The sequence below is a fragment of the Acinonyx jubatus genome, chromosome A1, assembly GCF_027475565.1.
Source record: "Acinonyx jubatus isolate Ajub_Pintada_27869175 chromosome A1, VMU_Ajub_asm_v1.0, whole genome shotgun sequence".
Lineage (NCBI taxonomy): Eukaryota > Metazoa > Chordata > Mammalia > Carnivora > Felidae > Acinonyx > Acinonyx jubatus.
This window is the reverse complement of record NC_069380.1, coordinates 1,368,406-1,393,910: the sequence shown is the minus strand read 5'-3', so window position 1 is coordinate 1,393,910 and position 25,505 is coordinate 1,368,406. Positions and strand designations below refer to the sequence as shown.

Sequence of the window (25,505 nt, the reverse complement as noted above, 5' to 3'; positions counted from 1 at the left end):
AGCCGAAGTCCGGCGCTTAACTGACTGAGCCACCCAGGTGCCCCTCATCATTTTCTTAACAGTTTCTGGAAGAGTCTTTCTCCCTCTCTTTCATATAAATTTATTTGGATTTCCTCTTTTTTTTTTTCTTGTTAACTATGGCAACAGCGGCACTTTCAGGAAGTATTGTTCCTTCTACAAAAGACATAGTATTCAGACAATCTTAGCCTTTTCCTATCACAGCTTGCCATTTAAAACAGTCTGTAAGGCTTCAGAAGCCCAACACTGGGTTGTGGATGATCTGTTTCATTACGTGAAGGTCAGGGAAACAACTCTTTTCATGCTTTAAGGCAGCTGAAGATTTCTATCAAATCCCTGCTTTCAGGCTTGTGTCTCACCTGCGACTGTTTGGCAAGTACCAACACTAAAAAGTATATGAGGATGGGGAGGCAAAGAAGGATATGACCCAGATGAGGAATGAAAATGCACTTTAATGGAAAGTCATCAACTTTCTCCTTCATACCAAGCTCCCCAGCCAGTGGAGAAGGCTGACATTGCCAGATGGCCATTTTATGACTCAATTATAATTAATCTTTTCCAGTACAAAACTGACTGTGTTGGGCACCATATGTCCTAAACTTCCATCAGTATCCATAGGCAGAAATTTTTGGTATGGAACATTTTTTAAAACGACCAAACCCTGTGTATCCTCGAGGCTCACTCTTACATCTCAAAGACCAGAACTAAATGGATCACTGAGCATCCTTTATCATTTCTCTAAAAAATTGTCATCTTCTGAGCCAGAGTTGTTTCTTGGAATGGCCATTCAAAAATTGTTGGCAATTACTTTCTGGTCACCGTCTGTCCTTTAGATCTTAATATTCAGAGCCACCAATGTGGTCTTTCATAATATTTTGCTGCAATTCACCAGATACGGGGCCTGGAAAACAATGATGATATTCACTACAAATAAGAGTTTGTACAGAAAAGACAGGAATGACCAAGTAATAGAAGCAGGCTTAAGAAAAGTTGCCTGTTCTAGCTTAAATTCATGAGGAATCACAATTTTGTCCTAATAAATATAGATCAGTGGTGACAAAATGGAAAAGGGCCCGTGAATCTGGTACCTCACTTGTATTCAGGGTCTGCAGTTAGAACCCAGACTGAGGTACAAAATTATCTCAAACTTCCGTTGTCTTATCAGACTCACTCCAAATGTATCTGTGAATTTTTATTCTGCGTATTTCAGTTGCGCTGTCTTAAGCAACACCATATCGATTTTTCCGGGCACGGTATTTTTTGTTGGAAGATGCAGAGCAGATTTAAAGGATTTTAAGTGAGTTAGGGTTTGTGTTGGAGATGGGTGTATGCAAATCACCGAAAACCAGTTTGCCTTCTTTTTCTTTTCACGGGGTTGAGGAGAGTGATCTAGGGAAACTAGCGAAGGCTCCCCACGTTTTCTCTTCTCTCCCATCTGAAGCCAGTGCCAGCCCTTCTGTGAGGCGGACCTGTCCTCGAAACTCACGTGGAGTAACCCGGAGAGACCAAGGCCTGGCGAGTCCCACTGTTTCTGTGAACCGGCCAGGACTGTCTCCACCCAGACTGACCACCTTTGCGGCTGCTGTGGGAACCTCCCTGGAGAGGAAGAAGAGGAGAACCCGGCTTCCAAGTCGCGAGGGCTGGCCTTCTTACTCAATTCCGTTTGTTTTGGAGAAGGGCGAAAACGAGGAGTCTGCTTCTGTGCCAACTATAATTAATGCCTGAAGTAAAGCCCAGACCGCATGTCGGGCGTCTCACCCCGTCTTCTGTCTTCATGCTTCACTTGAGCTGCTTTACCTGAGACAGGCAGACTGATCATGTCTCCGCCGGGAAGAGGAGCCCTGTAAGACCCGAGACCCAAGCTCCACGAGCCAAGTTCTCAGACTCATTCGCAGTGTGGTTTGGGAATAAAAGCAGATTCCCCTCAGCAGCAGTAATAGGGAAGGCCACAGTGCCTTTTCCTGTACATCACCTCTCTTGATCTGAATCCAACCACACACACAGGGAAAAGTGAAGCTGGCATCGTTATCCCCTCTGACAACGTAGTAAACCAGACTTATCAGAGGATAGGAATTGAGTGGCTCTTGTGTCTCAGCACTGAGCTACAAAAACTGTTAGGAATACAGACTCAGGCCCGGTTCTTTCTACGGGGGTTCATCTAATCGGAGGTTTGAGATTATCACACAGGAATTCATGACAGGGCGATCAGGGGCCTCACACACTGAGGTCCCACGGATGCTAAGTGGCATGGAGGAAACTGTCAGGCATAGTACCCAGGGACAGGGAGAACTCCGAGGACAGAGTGGTTAGGCCTTCACGGAAGACTTGAACTGTATTTTCAAGGCTGGAGAAGACTGATGTGAGCAGACAGAAGGGGGAGGGAACCGGGCTGGGCGCACGATAGCGGCAGAACGCAGATGTCCCATCGTATAGCTTGTAGGAGATGGAGAGAAGACCCGCCTGCCCAGACCAAAGGCTGGGGAAGGCGTCATAGGGAGACGGGATTTCCTCGCTTCCTGAGTCTGGCAATGGGTTTGAGTGCCTATCCTCTCCCTACCTCACGAAGGGCTCTGTGTGGAGATGCGCCCTGGGGTTTGGTCTTCTTTTCAGTCCTTGCGTTGCAGAAAATGAACAGGAGATTCTCCATTTCCGGCCAGTTGGGATCCGAGTCTGATTTGCGTTGAGCAGATCAGACCCTCTCCGGCGGGCGCTGGAGCCTAAGTGATGCAGAACCGCGACTCTGCTCCTCTGGCAGGCGCGGCTGGGAGGGTGTTCGTTCAGTGGAGAGCCCAGGATGGGCCAATAGCTGGGAGGAAGTCGAGAGGCGGGCCCCGGGGCAGATCACGAGTGTAGTTTGGGTCTGGAGCCGGGGGAGACGTTGTGGCTTCTGGACCAGGTGGAGGCAGAAGAGAGGTGTTCTGGGCGGGTAGCAGTTTCCTTGGTGGCCTGGTCCTGAGGTGTGGTTTGGGGAGTCATTTCTAAACCTTGAGTCTTTTTCTTCGACCCTTTCATAACACCGTAGGCTGTTGACTACCCCATACTGAACCTCTTCCTGCTAAAAGTAAGCTACCGTGGACTTGCGCTCTGCAGCTGAACCCTCACTGATCACGGCCAGTTCCTCGTCTTACACATTGTGAGCAACAGTGCACGCTTTGAGCAATTGAAGAGAAAGCCATATATGAAGCATGCTTCTCCCCTTGGAAAAGAGAAGGAAGTTCTGTTGTGACAGCTCCCAGCTGAATTCACTATGGGAGCCGAGGCCTCATGCTGCTGGGCCAGAACCACAGCTGCCCCGACAGCCTGTTAGGTGAGTAACCAGGACCTTGTGTAGATTCAGCACAACCACCCTCCCACTCTTGGGTTCTCATGGCTGGTTTGGTGCCAAGGCAATTACATGCTTCCCAGAAGGCACTCTCCCTGGAAAGAGGGAAAATGAATCTCCATGGGATAAGCGATCATCTCTTTGGCATCTGATGTAATCACCAAAGAACGTTCTCCCTTTTTTTTTTTTTTTTTTTTTTTAATCAACCCACGGGTTTATCTGTCTGGACCTCTGCGGGGAGCCCTCAAATTGTGAACACAAGGAGGGTGACTGGTGACCGAGGTCTGTGTTGGGCAGCAAATGGGCCTCCTGCTGGGTGAGAGAGAAGGGAGGAGAAGGGGGGGGCAGGCAAGCGTGCCCTAGTTCTTTTTTTTTTTAGGGGAAACCCCCCAAAATTATTTAAAATTTTTTAACGTTTATTTATTTTTGAGACAGAGAGAGAGAGAGAGAGACAGAGCATGAGTGGGGGGAGGGCCAGAGAGAGAGGGAGACACAGACTCCGAAGCAGGCTCGGGCTCCGAGCCATCAGCACAGACCCCGAGGCGGAGCTCGAACGCACGAGCCACGAGATCACGACCCGAGCCGAAGTCGGACGCTCAACCGACTGGGCCACCCGGGCGCCCCAGCGCACGCCCTGCCCTCGTCCCCGCAGGCCTTGGGCACGCGCACGCGGTGTGCACACCCCCTCCCGGCACGTGGTGTTCCTGATGCGGGAGCGACGGGGTGACGAGGAAATCGCACCATTTCCGGAACGGCTTACGGCGGCGCCGAGAGCACCGGGGGAGCCTTCGGGTGCCCGCCAGGCTGTGCCCGCGACGCCTGCCACTTGGCGCGGGGAGGGTGCTCAGCTGTGGCCAAACGCGCCGCGTGGGGAGCTCCCTCCGCCGCAAGCTCTGGCCTAGCCGAGCCCCCGGCGACCTCTCCGGCTCAGCTTTACCGCCGTGGCCCTCGCTGTCGCCAGCACCCCGGCCTGCCCTGTCCCGCGCGCGGGGTTCATCGGCCACTCACTCCTCTGCCGGCGGCGGAGGTGGCCCCCCTCCTCCCCACCCCCTTCCCTGCTGCCCCCCCCCCCCCCCCCCCCGCCACTGCAAACACCCGCACACCCCAGCTGCGCTGCCGATCGTCTTGCTCCCGCGCCTGCCCTCCACCCGCCTGGGTGAGAGGCTCCCACACCCACCTGTTCAAGACCCAGCTCAAGGTGGGTCCTGGTCTCCGGAACCTCCCCGGCGCTCCCCGGCCAGCCTCTTCCCGCCTTCGGTCTGCTCCTTAGACTCGGCTTCCCACCTCCCTTGGAACGCTGTTTCGCTGTTTCGGCTGCTCGGTAGTCTCTTCACTTGGCGGCTCTGTCTGTGCCCTTAGGCTGTGAGCTCCCTGGAGTCAGGGTCCGCATTGTCCTTCAGACCTCTTGCAAGGAGGAACTGGCACCTGAGAGAAGAAAAGTGAGCTCCCCATCGCCCCAGCTGGGAGGGCCGGGAGCTGGGAAGTCAGGTTAAGGGCAGTTTTCATCTTAACTTTAAAAGACTCACTGTTGTTTTTGTTTGCTTGTTTTTCAAACCGTGGCACTCCATAGTGGAAAAATCTACCTTCCCTCGCCGAAGAGTGATTTCGCTGCCTCAGGATTGGGGCTGTGACCCCGGTCCGTCTGTCCTGGGTGTTATGACGGGAGCCCTCAGCCCTGATCCTGCGATGTCACAGCTGCTCCGTGTTCTTTGTGGCCCACGTATCCAGAGGGGGCACCAGCCAGAGACTCCTGCTCTGTGAGCTTAGTCCCCAGGCTCTCCAGTCTTTGCTAAGCATTTAAAAAATCCCCCAGGGAACTGGAAAACCCTTGAAGCCCCATGGATGGGAGCCAGGCTTCAGTATTTTTTTAAGACCGCCAGGTGATTCTATTGCGCAGCAAAGCTCCCAGACCCCTGGGCCCTCAGCCTGATGGTAGAGGCCTCCTGGGGCCACCTGTGTTCTGTGGAGTCAGAAGAATGAACAGCTAGACCTGGACCCAGGCTGCCGCTTTCTGGGGTCAGCATATTTCAGAGATCAGAGGGCCCTGGCGCCCGTGTCCAGAAGGGACAAGCAGGCCTGTGTGCGCTTTGGTCAGTGCAGGAAGGAGGTTCGAGGATTTGCTGAGGGGGGAGGGGACCACCGGGAAAACAGACCCGTTCAAGCCTGGGGGCCGCTGAATGTCAGCACCTCAGGTATCTGAGTGTGGCTGTCTGTTAGCCGCTCGGGTTTCTTCTCTGTGCATTAGGATCCTTCTGTTTGCTATTAGGAAAACACGATGCTGGCCAGAGCCGTGTGATTCCCCATCTCTGCCTCTCAGGGGTAATTGAGCTAATAAGCCGAAGGCAGACCCGTGATTTTTTGTCCAAGTACTGTGCCAGGAAAGAGGATTCTAAAATTAAAAACGAGTAGTTACTGCCCTTGAGACTCTCTTAGACTAGTGGGGGAGAAGGCACGTGCAAACAAATAGTCCTACAATGTGATAATTCCGTGGGAAAAATTAGTGTGTTTCATGCACACGTAGTGGTAAACATAAGTGCTGGCTTATCAAAGGCTTCCTGAGATGAGCCCAGAACTTGTTACACACCTTACACTTGTGTTATCTATTTGGAGTCCAGTGCCCCCTTGCACGTCCCGTGGATGAGATAGCTGCCGTCAAAGGTTGCCTAAGTTTCTGAATCCCCGGTGTGAGCGAGAGGCCCAGGTGGGGTTTGACCCCAGTTCCGCCTGCCTCCCAAATACCGGGGCTCATCTGCTGCTCTCCTGCTGCCTCCTGCAACGGCCCTGAGCTGAAGGGGAGCGAGTCAGTTGAAGCTTCACAGATGGTTGCGGAAGGGAGATGAGCTGGATGGATTAACAGGCACCACTGCGAGAAGGATGATCTCGGGAAGAAAGACTGTGAGGGTGGGGCAGTGTCTGTCTGGTTTGCACACGCCTAGCATCTGGCACATAGTAGGCCCCGGATGTGCAGTGGGGGCTTCGGTGGAAAAGATTCCATGGGGCACAGAACAGGGAGGAGTCGTCAAAGACCCGGAAGTGGCCCCGTGTAGGTGGAGTCGGTGCTCCATGCAGGGGATGCTGGGATCCAGGTGCAGGTGGAGAATCAGGCAAGGGCCCCATCGTTGCTGACCTGTGAACCTTTAGGTATGCTGGCTTTATCCTAGAGGTGACCAACTCCATGGGGGGTTTAAAGTGGAGGGGGGACATGGCTGTATTAGCTAGCTTTATAGACACCTCACCCTGATGTCTGGGTGGCCTTAAGGGAAGCAAACGGGGGCAGGTGATCATTAGAAGACACGGCTTGAACTGAGGCAAGGACAGGGGGGTCGGGGAGGGGCTTTGTCTTGCCTGCCATTATGCCCCTCATCTGGCACATGGATGGGGTCAACAACAGCATACAATCTGTCACTCCATTCAGAGCACGGGAGCGATCAGGAACATTTCCGGAACATTCGGCCAGAACCACACATCTGACAAGACGGTGACATGTCCATAGCCGTGGTCCACTCTTCAAAAAGAAGGCGATCTATAATTCTACTCCAAGGTACACCTAAGAGAACTGAAAACATACATCCACACGAAAACTTGCACACAAATATTTGCAGCAACACTATATATATATATATATATATATATATATATATATACACACTTTCTATATATGTGTAGAAGGTATATATATATATATATAGAATATATAAGAACTATATATAGGATTGTACATATATTATATATACAAGAATATGTATATAATGTGTGTATATGTATATAATATATATTTGGTACTATCTGCAGTTTCAGGTATCCACTGGGGGTCTTGGAACATATCCCCCATGAATAAGGAGGGACTTCTGTATATCCACACCATGGAATATTACTCAACCGTGAAAAGAAAAGCAGTAGTGTTACATGATACAACCTGGATGAACCTTGAAAACACTGTACTAAGTGAAGGAAGACAGGACACAAAAGGATACATAATGTGTAATTCCATCTATATGAAATATCCAGATGATAGAAACAAAAAGTAGGCTCATGGTTGCTGCCGGCTGGGGGGAGGGAGGAATGATGCTACAGGGTTTCTTTTTGGAGCGATGAAAATGTTACGAAATTAGATAGTGATAGTTCACCATTCTGTGAATATACTAAAATGCTGAGTTGTACACAGGGTGAGTTTTATGATATGTGATGCGTATCTCAGTAAAGCTGTTAGCTGGGGGGAAAGGTGAAAACTTTATGATTAAAATAATGTGAGGTGGTTAACTCTGATGGCAAGCTAAGGAGATGTTTTCAGCGACTTCTATGTTGCTGCCAGGTGTGGTTTTTGGTGGTCTTTGGTCACAGGCAGACGGTCCGTTACAGAAGGCCAGGCCGCTGTCTGCCTCTTGCTTCTGTCCAGGGCCACTGTGCCTCCCAAAAAGGGCGTCACAGAACTGGGACAGGAGCAAGCTGGGGGACGGGAGGGTCCCAATGGCGAACTCTAGTCTTTCCTGGTGCCCCTTGCTCACGTTGGGAAGCGCTCACTAAGCACCTTGTGTGCAAGACCCCAGATCTTCTCCAGTCCTTGTGCTCAGAGGCTTCGTTGCAACGTGACATGAAGGATGACAAGTGACGCCCAGAGGTCTGCGAGTTGCCCGCTTCCTATCACGAAATGGGAGATCCTGTAGGATGGTCCTCAGCTCCTGCTGAGCTACCTGCTTACTGCACGCCTGTGACTTCTGGTGCCAAAGGTGACGGGTGTGGAGGACACAGCTCTGATGGCGGGACAGATTGATGGGGCCCCCCAGCACTGGCCAGCAGAGCTGATTTGGGTTTGCTGCTCCCCCACAGGCTCTCCTCGGACACCTGAGCTGTCATCTGAGAGGGTGTGCTTGGGGTCCGTGGAGGCCATCTGCTATCTCTGTTGCTCAGGAAACGGCCCCCAGAAACTCAGTCCATGTCAACTGGGCCAGAGCCTCAGCGATGCCCAGGTGGGAGTCTTTGGAATCTGACCCTGGGAGTGCATTCCCACCAGGAAGCCAGGCCCTGTCAGTGTCTTGGGGTTGACTGGGCAGCGTATGATGTCAAGTTGCGTTGCAGGAGGGAGGTAGAGAGAATCATTCAGGTCTTGTAGAGGACACAGGTAGAATGACATAGACACTAAGCACTACTGTTCTGAAAAAATTCCCATGTTCCTCCCAATTAATTCATTATTCTTTATGCAACCTTTTCTTGTGTGTCAAAAAAAATTAAATGTTTGAGGGGTGTCTGGGTGGCTCAGTTGGTTAAACATCCGACTTTGGATCAGGTAATGATCTCGTAGTTTGTGAGTTCGAGCCCCGCGTCAGGCTCTGTGCTGACAGCTCGGAGCCTGGAGCCTGCTTCAGATTCTGTGTCTCCCTCTTTGTCTGCCCCTCCCCCCTCTTTCAAAAATAAATAAACATTCGTTTTAAAAAATTAAATGTTTGAAACTTTTCAAAACATTTATGGGAATGGAAAGTATAAGTCACATCATTTTTCCCTTGCTGATAGTAATATCCCATAATGACCTTGCAACCAAATATAGTCATTTTCTTGATCCAGAGGCATAGAAAACTCATCAGTCGAATGTAGTTTTGAATATAGAAATGGGTGAGGAGGCTGACCCTGCAAATTACCTATTGGGAAATACCAGAAGCAGACACCGATACAAAATGAAACTACTTGCAAAACCCTGTCAGAGTGTGCCCATTACTGCCTCTCAAGGGCCTTCTAGAGGACCCCCCACCCCCAGCCACATCCACTCAGGCTCTGACCTATCTACTTGCAGCCAGGTGTTTGGAGAAGGTATAGCTACTCCCTTAAACTTGGGCCCTAGACCATCGCCAGTTATACAATTTTTTGAGAATGTAACTTTGTAAATAAGACTCAGCCCAGCCTGAAGGCCAAGATGAGTTTTATTAAAATCGTAGCACTGTGGAACTTCTTCTTCCCTGAAGCCTGACTGTGATGGATGTATGAAGAACAGAGGTATTTCAAGGAAGACACACAACAGGGGCCAAAGCAGCTCTGGAATGTGGCCAAGCCCATGGCCAAAGGCTAAGTAAAATTAAGACTTCCAGGTGCCATTTATACTATGTGTGGTGGTAGCAATACAATAAGAAGTAAATTATGTCAAGTTTGAAGACTAAATTTATACTTTGAAACTAAAGATATTTACAAAAATAAAAAAATGAATGGTGAAGCTAGTTTTGATCTTTTGAGGGCATCTGTTAAAATTAAAAATGCCCTGGGTTAGGGGGTTGGGGGAGAATGAATAGGAGGAGGACAGGGGATCTTTAGGGCAGTGAAACTATTCTGTATGATTCAGTAATGGCGGATGTTAGTCATTTCACACTTATCAAAACCCACAGAATGCACAACACAAAGAGAGAAAACTGTAAACTGTGCAAACTGTGGACTTTAGTGAATAATGAGGTAGCAATATTGGCTCCTCAATTGTAACAAATTATCACACTAATGCAAGATGTCAAGGGGAAACCATGTGCAGGAGGGGAGGGGACATTTGTATTTTCTTTGTATTTTCTCCTCAAGTTTTCTGTAAACCTAAAACTGCTTTAAAATAAAGTCTATTAATTAAAAAAAATAAACTTTGGCGAGATGTAGTGATTTAACTCTTTTAGAAATAATTAGTTATGTAGGATGGGATTTTTTTTAAACAAAGATACTGGCAGAGGAAGACTGAGACAAGGTAGAGAACCAACCAGACTTTCTGTAAGAGTTTTGCTTTGGTGGTAGAGATGGGCACTTGTATAGGGCACCAAAATAAAGAGCTGTAATTCCCACACACTTACAAGTACAAGCAAATTCTCTTTGGGCATTTTAGTTGGCAGACATCTGCATCAGATGTAGTAGGAATTAAATAGTGCAAATCCTGAGCCCATTCTGAAATCCACTAACGTGGGACTAGGTCTCAGAAGTGTGCATTAAAAAAATTTTTTTTGATGTTTATCTATTTTTGAGAGACAGAGAGAGACAGAGCATGAGTGGGGGAGGGGCAGAGAGAGAGAGGGAGACACAGAATCCGAAGCTGGCTCCAGGCTCTGAGCTGTCAGCACGGAGCCCGATGCGAGGCTCAAATTCATGAGCTGTGAGAACATGACTTGAGCTGAAGTTGGATGCTTAACTGAGTCACCCAGATGCCCCCAGAAGTCTGCATTTTTAACCAACACTATAGGTAATTGTTATGTACGTTAAAGTTTGAGAACCACAGCAGTATTATTTCTAGCACAGAGCCCAGTGTTTGCCCTCAGTAGGTGCTCAATACAGAAGTGAATTTATGGAAGAAGCACAGAACTCCAAGCCACCGAAGAGAATTATTAGACATGTTTAGGCACTATGACTTTTTTTATGACCTAAAACTACCTATAGTTTATGCAAGTATGGAAGTAGGAAGATTGACTGCTTTGTCAATACCCATGGGAAAGCACACAGAATGATCTAGAATTTTGCAATCTGGATGAATTCATTGGAGGAATCAGGGAAAATACTCAGGACTAAAGCAACTTTCTAGCACTCAAGAGAGTATGGAGCATACTTCCCTCTAGAACGAGACATTTAGTTTCAGTTGCAAACCTGATGTTTTCTCCAGTACTCCAGGCCAGACTAGCTTTAGGGAAGCAGGAGCAAGGTGCTGGCTGGCCACAAGGTTTTCTAGAATCACTCACTGTGGTGAAATATTCGTAAGAGAATAATGTGGACTTGACAACAAAGAGCTCAAAGAAAAATCTAACAAGGGAGTGTTAACCACAATTCATAATTGACAGCTTACTTCATGTCTGTGTGTTTACTCAAAGTGTTTATTGAGCAACTATATGTCTCAGGCATTAGGGACATACCTGGAAATAAGACAGACAAGGTCTCTGTTCTCATGGAACTTACAGAAGGAAGATGGAAAACAAACAACCAAATGAATTAGTACCTTTGAATAGTGAAAAGTGCTCTGAAGAAAATGAAACCAGAATCATGATAGCAAGTAGAAATGCTACTTATATAAGGTGGTCAGAGCAGACTTCTTTAGGAAGGTAATTTTGAACTGAGATCTGAGTAACACAAGATGGAGAGCGGTGGCATCACTAGGCCATATTCTAGAAACAGAAAGAGGGTCAATGTGATTGAAACATGGGCAAAGGGATTTTGGAGAAGTAGGGATCAGGACTGTGTTCCAAGTGTAATGGGGGAGCCATTAGAGATTTGAAGCAGAAAGTATATTCAGATCTAATTTTAAAGAACAGTCTGCTAATTCTTCAGTTGGCTAATAGGCTGAAAGTGTTATTTTATTATCACAGTTTGTAAACTATAAAACATAATATATATAACATTGATAATATAGAATTTTTTAAAAAGTTTATTCATTTTGAGAGAGAGAGTGCGCACACACAAGTGGGGGAAGGGCAGAGAGAAAGAACAGAGGAAAAAGAGAATCCCAAGCAGACTCTGCACTGATAGCACAGCCTGATGCGGGCCTTGAACTCATGAACCGTGAGATCGTGTCCTGAGCCAAAACCAAGAGTCGGACACTTAACTGACTGAGCCACCCAAGAGAATATTTTATAATTAAAATCACTCTGTCTACTGTATGGAGAATAGTTTATAAGGGAGTAGAAGAGAGGCATCAGGAGATCTTCAGAGGGATCAATTAGAGAACTTGAGGAGGGTTTGGATTGAACAGGGATGGTAGCAATGGAGCTGGAAACAGATTCATAAGGTGTTTTGCAATAAAATGACAAGACTCACTGATTGATTGGATGTGGAGGAATGGTGAAAAAAAATGAGAAGAACCAAGGAGGACTCTGGTTTTTGGCTTGAGCAACTGAGTAGATGGTGAAGGTATTTACTCAAATGAGGAAGACTGAGATGGAAGAAAACTCATGAACATGTTTAGGGGACAAATGAACACTTATGTTTTGAGCATATTAAGTTTGAAATGCCTGTTACTCTTCCAAAAGGAAATGTTAAGTACGAGCCTGGATATAGAAGTCTGTTACACAATGTTGAGATCAGGGCTAGAGACATAAATATGAAAGTGATTGGGATACATATGGTAAGTGTATAGACTTAGAATCTCTGTTTTTTAACTGGTGAGTTTAGTCCATTTATATTTATTACTACTGCTGATACATTTGGATTTATTTGTACATTCTTATTTTGAGCTCTTTTTACTGTGCCTTTTCTCTTTTTCCGTTATTCTGTAAGGATAATTTTATTTCCTGTTTGTTCCCCTTTATTGGTTTGAAAATCATATATTTTATGTTTTCAGTGATTACCCTTAAATTTTTCTGGTGATTTTTTTATTGTGGTAAAATATACAAGACATAAACTTACCATTTTAACCATTTTTAAGTGTACAATTCAGTGGCATCCACATTGCTGTGCGGCCATCACCTCTATTTCCACAACTTGTTTATCATCCCAAACAGAAACTCTGTAACCATTAATTAATGATGCCCCACTTCCTCACCCTCCAGTTCCTGATAACAGTTATTCTATTTTCTGTCTTTATGAATTTAATGATTCTAAGTACTCATATAAGTGGAATCATATGGTATTTGTCTTTTTCTGTTTAGTATGTTTCCCTTAACATAATGTGTTCAAGGTTCATTCATGTTGGAGTATATATCAGAGTTTCATTCCTTTTTATAACTGAATATGTATAAACACATTTTGCTCATTCATTCATCATTCATGGACATTTGGGTTGTTTCTATCTTCTGGCTATTATGCATAGTGCTACAATAAACATTGGCATACAAAAATCTGTTCAGTTTTGGGAGGTACACCTGGAGGGAACTGCTGGATCATATGGCAATTCTATTTTTAATTTTTTGAGGAATTATTGGACTGTTTTTGTTTTTGTTTTTGCAATAGCTGCACCATGTTACTTTCCTATCAACAGTGGACAAAGTTTCCAATTTCTCCACATCCTCATCAATACTTATAATTTTCTGTTTGTTTTTTTTTAAATAATACCCAGTCTAATGGATGTGAAGTGATATCTCATTGCAGTTTTGATTTTAATTTCCCTAATGGCTAATAATATTGAGCATCTTTCTATACATTTATTGGCCATTTATATATGATTTTTTTGAGAAATATCTATTCAAGTTCTTTGTCCGTTTTTTAATTGGGTTGTTTGGTTTTTTATTATTGAATTGTATGTGTTCTTTATATATTCTGGGTATTAATCCCTTATCAGATATGATTTGAAAATGTTTTCTCCCATTCTGCAGGTTGTCTTTCACTCTCTCAATGTACACAATTTTCAGTTTTGATAAAATACAATTTATCTATTTTTTTCTCTTATTGCCTGTGCTTTTGGTCTTATATCCAACCATTGATAAGTCCAATGTCATGAATATTTCCTTCTAAAAATTTTATAGTTTTAGCTCTTATATTCATATCTTTGATCCATTTTGAGTTATTTTTTTGTATACAGTGTAAAGTAAATGTTACCTTTAAATTTAAACATGAATTTTTGACCAACCCAATTCTAACCATAACCAGTATTACTAAAGAAATTAAATTGCTACTCTTATACCCAATTACCTTATTTTATCTTATTTTTGTTTAGCTTGTTAGCTTCACCTTAGTTTTACATCGCTGATTTCAAATTGTTATTATTTTCTCTCATTTCTTTACATTTACTCAAACTTTATCTTTTCTTTGCTCACTATTGCTTGCTAAAGCATATTCCTCTTTCCTTTTCAGCTCAATTGATTATAATTCTAGAATTTCAACTGGAATTTCAACTTCTTTATTTACATTCTTAATCATTTTAAACACACTTATTTTGAAGTCTTTTTGTCTCCCAGACTCCTTTATCATCTTCCTTTGTGTATTTTTCTGAGTAACTTTTTCATTGTTACCCACATAAGATTTTAACATCCTGTCTTATTTGGGTGTACTGTCTCTTAGCCCATTCCCATATGAGTATTAAAACTTAAGCCCCTAGGTACCAAGAAACCTCACCTACTTCTCAGCCCCATCCAAATTAGCAAAATAATTATAAATCATGAAGCCTTTGAGAGGGACCAGGACCAAACCCAAGGGGTACTCCAGAATTTAGAAGTCAGGCTTGGGAAGGGATGAAAGCAAAAGAGGCCAAGAAGGAGTGATAAATAGACAGAAAAGAAAACCGGGAAAATGTGATGTCACAGAAACAAAAACAAAAGAGTGTGTCAAGAAAGAGTGAGCAGCCAACTGTACCAAATAGCACTAGGAGGTCAAATAAAATGACATCATGACTGGAAATAGCAAGAATGGGAGGGGAAGAAGTGGAGGCCATGATTACAGACAGTTCTTTTTTAGACTACCTATGAAGGAGAAAGAGAAATAAAATAGGAGAGATAAAGGATTGGGATCAAGGGGAAATTTGAAAATAAAGGAGGCACTACATTCCAGACCATATTCATGTGCTCTTAAGGATAATCCAGAGAGAAGGAGAGGGGCGTGTTTACTGCAGGTGCAGCTCCTTGGGAACGTGGGAGGGATGTGGATGCCTGGGTGGCTCAGTCTGTTGAGTGGTCAACTCTTGATTTCAGCTCAGGTCGTGATCCCAGAGCCATGGGATTGAGCCTCCCATTGGACTCCTCGCTGAGCATGGAGCCTGCTTAAGATTCTCTCTCTCTCCCTCTGTTTCTCTCCCCTGCTCATGTGTGCTCTGTCTCTCTCTCTAAAACAAAACAGAACAAAACAAAAAACAAGACATAAGAATGTGGGAGGGATGCATTCTCTGCCTAGAGCCATGACCTGCCACCCACCATAACAGGAAGGATGAAGAGTAGGGGCAACACAGGGGGCCCTGACAGATTGGAGAAACAGTTCCAGTTAACAATTGCAAATTAAGGTCATTGGTCAAGAGTAGGGGCAGGGCTGGAAGTCTTGGAATTGTGAGGAAAGACCAGGTCTGAAGTGGTCATTTGTAAAGTGGGCAATGTTAGCGGCCTTTAGTGACTCTCAGCATGAAATTAAAATTCTCTTCGCTTCCACCAGACTTCCAGGTCCTAGAGAAGTGTTGCTGTGTTTGGGTGCATTGGCTTTTCTGAGGATTATTTCCCTGATTTGCTTTTCTGATTCTGGCTACAGATTATAGTTGCATCTTGGAATCATCCTAAGCTGCAGGCACTTAAGAGCCTGTTATAGCTTAGAATGTCAACTGTTCCTGGTGTATCCCAATTGGCTATGGGCTGGACACAGAAGAACTAAGGCAACAGCTATGCTTGTTGTGAGGCCCTTGGACATTCTCTCTCATGCCCATTTGGCCCCCTGAGGAAAGAAATAGAAAGGTGTGAAGTTCTGGGACCCCACACCCTTGACCATGTCTAACACCCCCACGTTTGACCAAGTTGGTAAGTCTGAGATATAATGTAAGATATTTAGTTTTCCAAAACTAAAAATAAAAGAGTTGATTCAAAGAGGTCCCCCTTGATACATTAAGTGGATTGTTTTAAATGGGTCTGTATATATAGCAAAACTACACAGGTTTTCTTTTTTCTCTCTCCCTGCCCCCTGCCCCAGGAAGCACTAATTTACTTTCAGTCTCTATGGACTTGCTTAGTCTGGACATTGCATATAAATGGAATGATATAATATGTGGCCTTTTGTGCCTGACTTCTTTCACTTAGCATGATGTTTCTGAGGTCCACTCATGCCGTAGCATGTCTCAACACTTCATGCCCTTTTATGGTCAAATAATATTCTATTATATAAACATTTTATTTGTTCACTCATCAGTAGATGGCCATTTGGGTTGTCTCCACTTTCAGATGACAGCAGTTTTTTAAAAAACTCAGAATACCATTTCTCAACTCACTGCTCCAGTGGGAAAAAGCACTCCAGATTCACTTTGGTTCAAACCTGAGTTCGTGGCTAGTGTTGACAGGAGCCTAGCATACTTGCTCTTCCTGTGACCTCAGGCCACAGCAGGGTCAATGATTAGGAATAATGTTCAATTAAGACCACAACTGAATTGAAAGTGAGCCTAACTTTTCTTGACATACTTGTCAATTTACCTTCAACATCTACTCTGAGAAAATGACAATCGAACCAGACAGGCCATAACCTAGCTTCAATTGGATTTAGTTTTTTAAAAAGACATGACTCAATGTTGCCGCATTGTGCAACATTTTCTAATTCGATGTAAATTGACCTTCCTTGTATGATCAGATAATGACATGAAAAGTATTGATTTTGGTGAAAGTTTATAGGAGCATCTCAGAACCATCTTAATCCTGGGTACGGGAGATAAAATTTATTTAACATCAGTTTAGGGCAAGTTTCCCCCGAAGATGTAATGAAGTTCATCAGCATTCCAGGGGTCCCCGTGGACCCTCAATGTGTTCTCTTGTTTCTCTACTTTATCTCCTGCTGTTGGGGGCCCAGGCAGAGAAGATCGCTGGAAAGCAGACTGTTGCCCAAAGATCAGCAGGCTTAAGCCCTGACTTTCCCAACCTTGGGCAATGTGAAGATAAAGTTACTGCCAGGGTGAAGACTCAATCCACTGGAAAAAGAAAAACAGAAGTGATTGTGTTCTCTGGAAGGCAAGGCTCTGAGTGTAGAGTATCTCATGTTTTCAAAGCAGGAAAGTGTCCACAGCTAATATTTGGATGGGCCCACAGTGCTTGTCTTTCTCACCGATGCCTGGGCCTGTCCCATCAGAGACAAAAGGCCCTTGCTGTGCACCTGTGGAGAGGAGAGCTTTGCTGAAGGGAGGCAGGGCCAGCCCCTTTATGCTCTTATTGTCTTAAGCAGAGTTTTGCAAGGGGAGTGGTTCTGGAAGTGAAGCAGAGCTTGGAGTGTCTGAGCCTCCAGTGTTTTGAAACACATCTGCTCTTGAGACCCTCTGTCACCAGGCTTTCCATGTACGCTCATTCCCCATTTCTCCACCCAGGACTGCTGACCCTTCCATCCTCTGCCAAGGACAACACTGGCCAGTGGAAATAAAGTATTTGCTGACCTACGAGTTTAGGCGACATGAAGCTTTCACTAGTAGGGAAGGTGAGGGAAAAACAAAAGGAAAATGCTTGAAGTGGGAACCTCTGTAAAAGTTTCTCCTAAAGGCTCCAGCCTAGGATGACAAACACTCACAAAGGCATCAGGACTGTGCTATGCAGTGGGCATCTCTCAGGGAGCTTACAGACAGCAGTGGGGTCAGAACAGGGCTGGAATCCAACGTGTGTGCCACAGTGGATATACAAACAAGTACAGAAATAGAAATGAGACCGGGGTGAACTGGGTGTAGGGAAATGAGGAAAGCGCCAAAGCGATGACATCAGTTAGGTTTTTAAAGGACAAGAAATCACCCGGAAGACAACACAGGGGTACAGAAAAGGATTAGGAAATGAGGTGCCACATCCCCCGTAGAGGAAATAGGACAGGCAGAGGCACAGGGCAGGTAACAGTGTGATGTATGTGAGCGTGTGAATGAGTGTGTGTGGGTGTGTAAGCATGAGTGAGCATGCTTCGTGATGTATCATTTATGATTATACAAATGATTTGGTGATCTGGTCTGCAAAGTCCTGTGGACATTGTAACACTTCCCCATCAGCACTCATTACATTTTATTAAAATTCTTTAAGAATTTTCCAACCTTCTCACTAGATTGTAAAAGTCATGTCTATCTTGATTAATCTTAAGAAGACCTGAATAAATGGAGAGGCATATTTCATGTTCCTAATTGAAAAAACCTAATTTTGCGAAAATATAAACATTCCAAAGTAAACTATAAAATTTTTAATGTGATCCCAATCAAAATCCCAATGGGATGCTTTTCTAATGCTAGTCTAGATTTAAATTCCATCTTCATGAGTAAATACAAGAATATCTAAGTTAAAGTTTTAAATGAAGAATCACATTTCAATCATATCTTAAAACTGTGATAATAAAGCGGATAATGCTCATATGAAAATAGGCTAGATCAACACACCAGAGTAAGAAACTTAGGGGAAAAATCAGGTATATCTGGTAATTCAGTTATTATACAGCAAACGTATTGGAATAACTGACTTGTCATTCGGAAAACAATTCACCCAATGGCTTGTCAAGTGTTCAAGTCAAACTCAAGGCTTGGCCCAAGTGGCAAATCCATCTGTGAGTTTGTTCACAAGCACAGTGATCTCTCACAGCCAGGGGACATCAGTGCACAAGAGGGAGTAAAGTGTGTCTTCTGAGTATTGTTCTGCCCATCTGACCATTTCATGCAAGAATCTTGTGTCCTATTGAGGACATCCTGTGTCATCTGCATGCCAGTTATGTTACTCGAGAGAGGTTTTGGAGTACATGGGGTAAGGAGGAAAAATGTCTGCCCTCCAACAGCTGAATTTATAGTGGGGATACCTGGTCCTTCTTCCATGAGAGAAAAGAAATCAACCAATGGCCCGATGCAAGTGAAGAGCAACTTACAATGAATTCATTGCTGGGCTTGTTGGAAAGGTTTCAAAATGAAGGATTGTGCATTCAACAATCCAATGATAAATACCTTCCATTATGGTTAGTTGAGTGCCTAGAAAGGAGGAAGAAAAAGACAGGAAGGGCCTTTTAAAAGAAGATGATGAAAAAGCTTTGGAGATGGATGGAGGTGATGGTTGTTCAACAATGTGAATGTGCTTAATGTCACTAAACTGTATACTTAATATGGGTAGAATGGTAAGTTTTATGTTGTGTATATTTTAGTACATTGAAAGAGAGTGAGAGAGAGAGAGAGAGAGAGAGAGAGAAGAAAGCTCCAAGGCAAGCAGGGATGGTGGGGAGATGCCTACGATCCTCTCTCCCAGGATGCACTCCCCCTCTGGAATTTTGGTGGGCTGCCCAGGGCTGATGATCTCCATTCAAGACTTTTCCTGCTCCTGGGCTATGCCAGGACATGGCAGGTTTACATTTGTTCGTGTGCCAGGAACTCAGCTTAAGAAACATTATTTTCTCTTTCTCTGTCAACTCAGAAACTCAGGTTGCTACCCTGAGTAACTTGTTTCGGTCTCTGGAAAAGCCTTCTTAGACATGGGACATGACCTGACAATGGGGACTTCAGATGTTTGTACAATGGGATCAATTGTCATATCTACCCCTATAAGTGCTGTTGAGAGTGTAGGGAGTGCGGGGAGGAATCCTAGTGCAAGTGGGGACTTGAGAGACCTGGGGACCATCCTCCCAGGTGGCACACCTGATGCCCTTTGGCACACCTGATGCCCTCTCTCCCCGGTGCTCACCATTGCCTTCTTAGAGCACAGGCTGTTGCCTCTCTCGGACCCTCTCCTTTGGCTGCCTCTGACTTGTTGCCATTGTCATCTCATCCCCCCACCCCAACCACTACTATTTCCTCACCCCCATTCCTCCTCCCTCTGCCCTGGGCCAGACACCTCTGTTCTGCACTCCTGTTGTCTCCACCCGTGAGAATGTGTATCATGTATGAAAGTGCCTGAGTCGTGACTTTGTTCCATTCAACTTGAACCTCCTTGAGAGCAGAGACCAAATTATTTGACTATACCTTCATCCCCGCAGATGCCTCACACAGAGAATGCACCCAAATTCTTGCTGAAAGAATCAGTGAAATCTGAACCTCTTCATTGTACTGTTATCGCTGAGGCCTAGAGCCCTTAAGTATCTCAGGTAAGGAGTGACGGAATAGGGCCAGAGGCACACCTGCTGACCTGGGGCCCAGGCTTCTTGCCCTCAATGCCCAGTGATGACACAGCTGCTTCCAGGAGTCCAGGTAACCTGCAGGCTGAAGGTGAGGGCGAAAGCTGCGCACAGCTGGGCAGACTTGTTTGGGAAGGCACTTCTGAGCAGGAAAGGTTGAGGATCTAGTTCTTAGCATTTCTACAGTCATCCACGGCTCAGACCTGTGATGGAATCCTAGTTAGCCTTTCCAAAGGGCCCGATTGACCATTTATGGGGTCTACACACATGAATCACTTTCACCCACTCTGTAAGTCCTCCAAGTCCCCTTGGAGGGGTCCCAGGAATCTGTCCAGGTTCACTGTGGGCCATCTCCCCCTGGAGTCCTATGTAAAGACCAGGGCATGGAGGCACTTTGCTCTCTCGCCCTTTTAGGGGTTTGGGGCACACGGCTCCTCCAGTGAGACCCACGGATGTACACTAGGAAAGAACGCTACCACAATGAGTTCTTTGTGTCAAATCCTTGCAAAAGTTCTGTTCTCTCCTATGACAGCTCCAGAACATGGACTCGCTGAGCAAAAGGGTGAAGGCATGCACGTACCAAACTGCTCCGCAGAGAACACCAACCTAATTCCCACCCCCGAGCTGTGGAAGCACCTGCCCACAGCGCCCTGGTAGGCGAGATCACTCTTTACATTCTTTCTCAAACAGAGAGATGATTTTATCCGCTGCCTATGATCTTCATCTCTTTCGGTTAGATGACTGGCTTTGAGAACAAAGCATGTACAACCAGGACGGGAGGATCTGGAGCCTAGCTTCCTCATCTCCAAAAGAGGGCTAAGGGACTAGAAGTGCCCTGCAGGAATGAGAGCAGAGGCAGGTAGCGGGGACGCCGACTCAGGGAACACCTCAGAGAATCAAACCTACTCGTAGGACGGCCGGCCCCGTCCCCAAACCAGGACAGACGGTCCTACACCAGAAAGGCAGCCTGACTCTTCAGAGCTGTCCCTTTGCTGGACTCAGGTGGCTACCCCAACCCAAAGGCTCCATCCTGTCCTCCTGTTTTCAATAACAACATTGCCTGCTTTCCCTTGATTACACCTCAGTGCAGCACGTAAGCAGTGAAAAGACCTTCTAGCACCACTGTGGCCTGTACTGCTTACCATATGATTTGTGGTGGTTTATTGAAAATTGGTTTTCCAATTTCCAAATTGGTTTTCCTGTGGAGCAGTTTCCCTTTTGCCCCTTTTCCTGGTGTCCTGGCCAGATCCAAAGGGCTCCGGAGACCTGTTTATCACTACAAATCCAAGTGCTAACCACCTCTACCACTAACACACACACACACACACACACACACACACACACACACACGAGTGCTCCAAGTAGTTTTAACTCCAGTGTTTTCTGGTGTGTAACATTTTGAAGTAATGCTTTGTGACATGACTTCCTTTTTGTAGAGAGGAGGAAACTAGCCCTTTCTGGGTCCCTGTGATGCACAGGAGCTGTAACAGGTACCGTACAGGTTCTTTCTCATAACCGTCCTTATTACCCCCCATTTTACTCATGAGGGAACTAAGTCACATGGCTGACAAATGGAAAAACCGAGACTGAAAATTCAGATCTAAGCCTAGTATGTTTTCCTGCTGTGGAAAGTTGGTGCTTCCAAGAATGCTATCTTAAAGCATTTGCACATTCTAAAGTGTGGTTCTGTTTCAGGTGACAAATCACTCCCCGGGGACCATAGCGATGGTTTGACCTTCAAAGTGGCTAATAATTACTTATTAGCATACTTAATAGATGTTTCCTCATAACATCTCTTAAGCATAAAGGAACACGGAGTGGAAAGAATACGGAAGTTGTCAGGTTTGTTCCGCTAGGGCTCCTACGGAAACGAGTTTCCCCGGGATGAGAGGCATGGTGGTGCCTTCCACGGGAGCAGCAGCAAGCCCATCACTTTGGCCAGGATGGGGGGTTCACAAGGGATGGAGGAGAATAAGCAGATGAGGTACTGAGGCAGGCCTTGTAAGTGCACTGACTTAGCTAGGACTCGTTTTACCAGGAAAGAAAGCATGAGTGAGTTACGTGACCTACATATATGCCTAGACCTACAAATGACCTAAGGCAGATAATTCTACCTTTTGTGACTCAGATTCTGTCTTTGTAAAATGGAAGAAATAAAACCGTGCTAAGCAACGCACTCCCTTTCCTTCCCAGAGATGTTGGAGGGACTTCTAGACAGCTTTCTTCACCCATCAACTCTGGTTAGGGGCCAATGTACAGCTCTCTAAGTCTTTATTCTGACATCACAGAACCCCAGGAAAAGAAGCTTTCTGGCATAAAACAGAAATTACACAGAGGCACCTGAGTTAATTCTAAAATTCAGTTTCTACCAAACCCAGTTAGGGTTTACAGATTCATAAAAACTAACCCAGCTCGTTTTATAGATTCATAAAACTAAAAGGTCTTAGAGATGACAGTGCAGTGAGGGCACATGCAGGTGCTCACCTGCACCCTCTGAGCACAGCCCCAGGGAGACACTACGTTCCATCCTGGTACCGTCCCTGGAGCCTGACCACAGCCTCAGAACCTTTCTCTCCCAGCACCCCCAGCAGCCACCACCGGCTGACTGCAACTGGCATTTGAAGGGAAACCTACCTGCCACCTCTGATCTCGTGCAACCCTTTCCTTTTCTAGAAGAAGAACCGGAAGCTTAGCGTGATTGAATGATGAAACCAGAAAGAAACTACGATCTTACAGCTAGTAAGCGGCAGAGCCAGGAGTCAGGAGTGAAATCAAGGCCTCTGATTTCTAGCTCCACACCCATATTTTTTAAATATCTTTGAGGCCAATGAGACCCAGCTCTAGCACATAATTCAATAGTTACTGAGAACCTACTACATACCAAGCATTACGCTCGGATAAACGACTAATCCCCCTTCGTCCAGCTGGTGAGGAAATGCAGAAACCATAGGTCTTTTTTCACTCAGCATAAGTTGGATCACAATTCAACTAGATGGATAGATGGATGGATAAATAGATAATTACGATATCACATTTTTCATGGACTTTAGAAATACCTCTCAAAAAGAAGTTTACAAAATTAATTATAATACAATAATTAGTGACTGTTACCAGCTACATCTTCTTGTTTGTGTATTTTCTATGTCTTCTTCTGGTCATCTTTTCCTGAGCATTGTGCTATAAGAATATATATAAAGAACATGACTATATTTAGTTTTGATGGAAAAACTATTATAGAAGAAAAAATAAATAGAAGACTTCCTTCACGTCTTATATCAAGGTTGAGAAGAGAAAAAATGTGTAATCATCATAGCTCTAGGTCACATTTACATTAGCAACCGTGAATAAAATGTCACTTGAAGGAAATATGCTATTTCCTTTGGTTACATTATAGAGATAATACCATTGAACCAAGTATCAGAAGACCTAAGTTCTAGTTTTGTTCCTCCGCAGGCATTTGTGACACCAAATGAATCACTTCAATATCGCTGAAACTCTCCACTTATAAAATGACTTTTTGCCCTGCCTGCCTCTGAAGGCTGTTATTAGCATTAATAATAATAATAAAAGCTCCCACTGCTATTGTGATTTGCCATTTGCAATACTCTTTCATAACAACCCTGAGAAGTGGGTAGGGCAGTCATAATTACCCACAATTAAAGATGAGAAACCCACAGCTCAGAGAAGTGAAGTAACTTTCTCAGGGTCACCCAGCTAGAAAGTGGTGGTGATTGGAATGAGCCTTCCGTTTTCTTGTGTGGGCCATCTCCCCCACCACCTCCGTGCTGCTTCTCCAAGGGAGGCAGGGTGCCCAGAAGCCTTTCCCTACACCGTGGTGCTGTGGGTGCATGGGGGGAGCCAGCTCTCTAGGCAGCTCTCGGGAGCTTGGAAATATCTAAGTGGCTCTTGGCAGGTCTTCTACTTGTGGAAACTAGGACAGGATGTTTTCAGTGAGAAGTTTCTCTGCTGTGCTCACAGACTCCTTATCTGTTTGTTCCAGCCTGCTCCATTTCTCTACCATATTAGTAGCTGTCTCCGTGTGTGTCCTCTGAAAGGCACAACACACACACACACACACACACACACACACACACACACATTGCACCACTTAATTACACACAAATTTCAGTGGAATTGCCCTATATCAAAATTCTTAGCATTGTAAACAACAGCCTTAAATATGGGTCTTAAACATGGATGCTTGCAGCCCAGAGCCCAGGAAAACACACACCAAGTTGACTGGCACTCTTTCTGTGCCTGACTGGCTCTCCAGTGCTGGGAGGCATGGTGGATATGACAGGGCAGCAGCAGGGACCATCACAGCCATCTCCTTGACCCTTTGGGAGTCTCTACCCTGAGTGTACCTTTCCCCAGTGCAGATGCCTTTCCCCTTGTGCTTATTACAGAAGTCACTGTGCACTTACCACCTCCTGTACTGCGCTAAGGGGAGGGCTTTCAACAGACCCAACACATGGTGACTCTCCTCACCCTCGACTTTATCGGTAGCTCTAGAGAAGACACTTGCCAGCTTTAAAAATGTAGTGTGTGTGTGTGTGCAACAAAAACCAATACCCCACGTGTCAGCTACTTTCGGATTTCCTAGATTATTCTGTTTATATAAATGAAATGCTGGTTGCAACCTAATGTGTTGATTTTATGACCTACCAATAGGTTGTGACCCACTACATGAAGTAGCATCTTTCAGAGGGTGATCTCATAGCCTCCTGCGTACCAGAGGGCAGACTCCCAATGCACAGGAGTGAGACCATGCTCAGAGCAGTGAAATGATTGGCCCAAACACTGTGTCCTGAGGCCACTCGCACCTTCCGTGTCCTTCCAGACTCTTCTACTCACGTGCTTCCATCAAATCCAGCCTCCTAACAAGACTCCCTGCCTCCAGATGGGTTCCTCTACATCTCACCCTCCACCACAGCCAGAATGATTTTCTGAAATAGACATCTGGCCCTTTCACACCCTTCTGAAAACATGACCTCCCCCAGCCCCATCATCTAAAGGAGGAGCTTTAAACTCCTCAGATGGTTGATGAGCCCCCCATGTCCCCAGCCCTACCTCCCCAGTCTCAACCTTTACACTCCTTCCCTCTCCCCTTGTATTCCCACCATAGTGGTTGTACCTGCCCCACAGCACATGCCATCTTCTTGTGTCTCCATGCCTCTTCTCCCCCAGATCTGCTGTGGATAAAATAGCACCTCCTCCAGGAAGTAGACTCTGACCCATCTATGTGCTCAGGCACCTATTTTGCATGATCCGTGGTCCTCTCGACACACCCTTTTTGAGCACCTGCTCTGGTATTGTCCCCCACTGAACAAGTGTGTAGGTGGCAGGAGGGGTGGGACCCTGGGCAGGATGAAAGAGGCTGTTGCTTGCTCCTGTACTGTAGCGTAGAGATGAGGGAAGTGACTTAACAAGCAGCATGTTGGGGGAGAAAATGAAATCAAAGCCAGAGACTGACCAAACTGAGTCATCAATATAATAGGTTTGGCTGAGAGAAGAGTCC

At 45.5% G+C, this 25,505-nt stretch overlaps 1 long non-coding RNA gene across 1 annotated transcript in view; it reads right to left on the bottom strand.

The window, feature by feature from the left end:
* Positions 1 to 6,621: 6,621 nt before the first annotated feature.
* The window catches only part of LOC128312180 (uncharacterized), a 78,154-nt gene continuing 59,270 nt past the window's right edge, over positions 6,622 to 25,505 (bottom strand). Inside the window, exon 2 of the long non-coding RNA XR_008291134.1 lies at positions 6,622 to 6,896. This is a non-coding gene — a long non-coding RNA (uncharacterized LOC128312180). The remainder of the gene's footprint in view (positions 6,897 to 25,505) is intronic.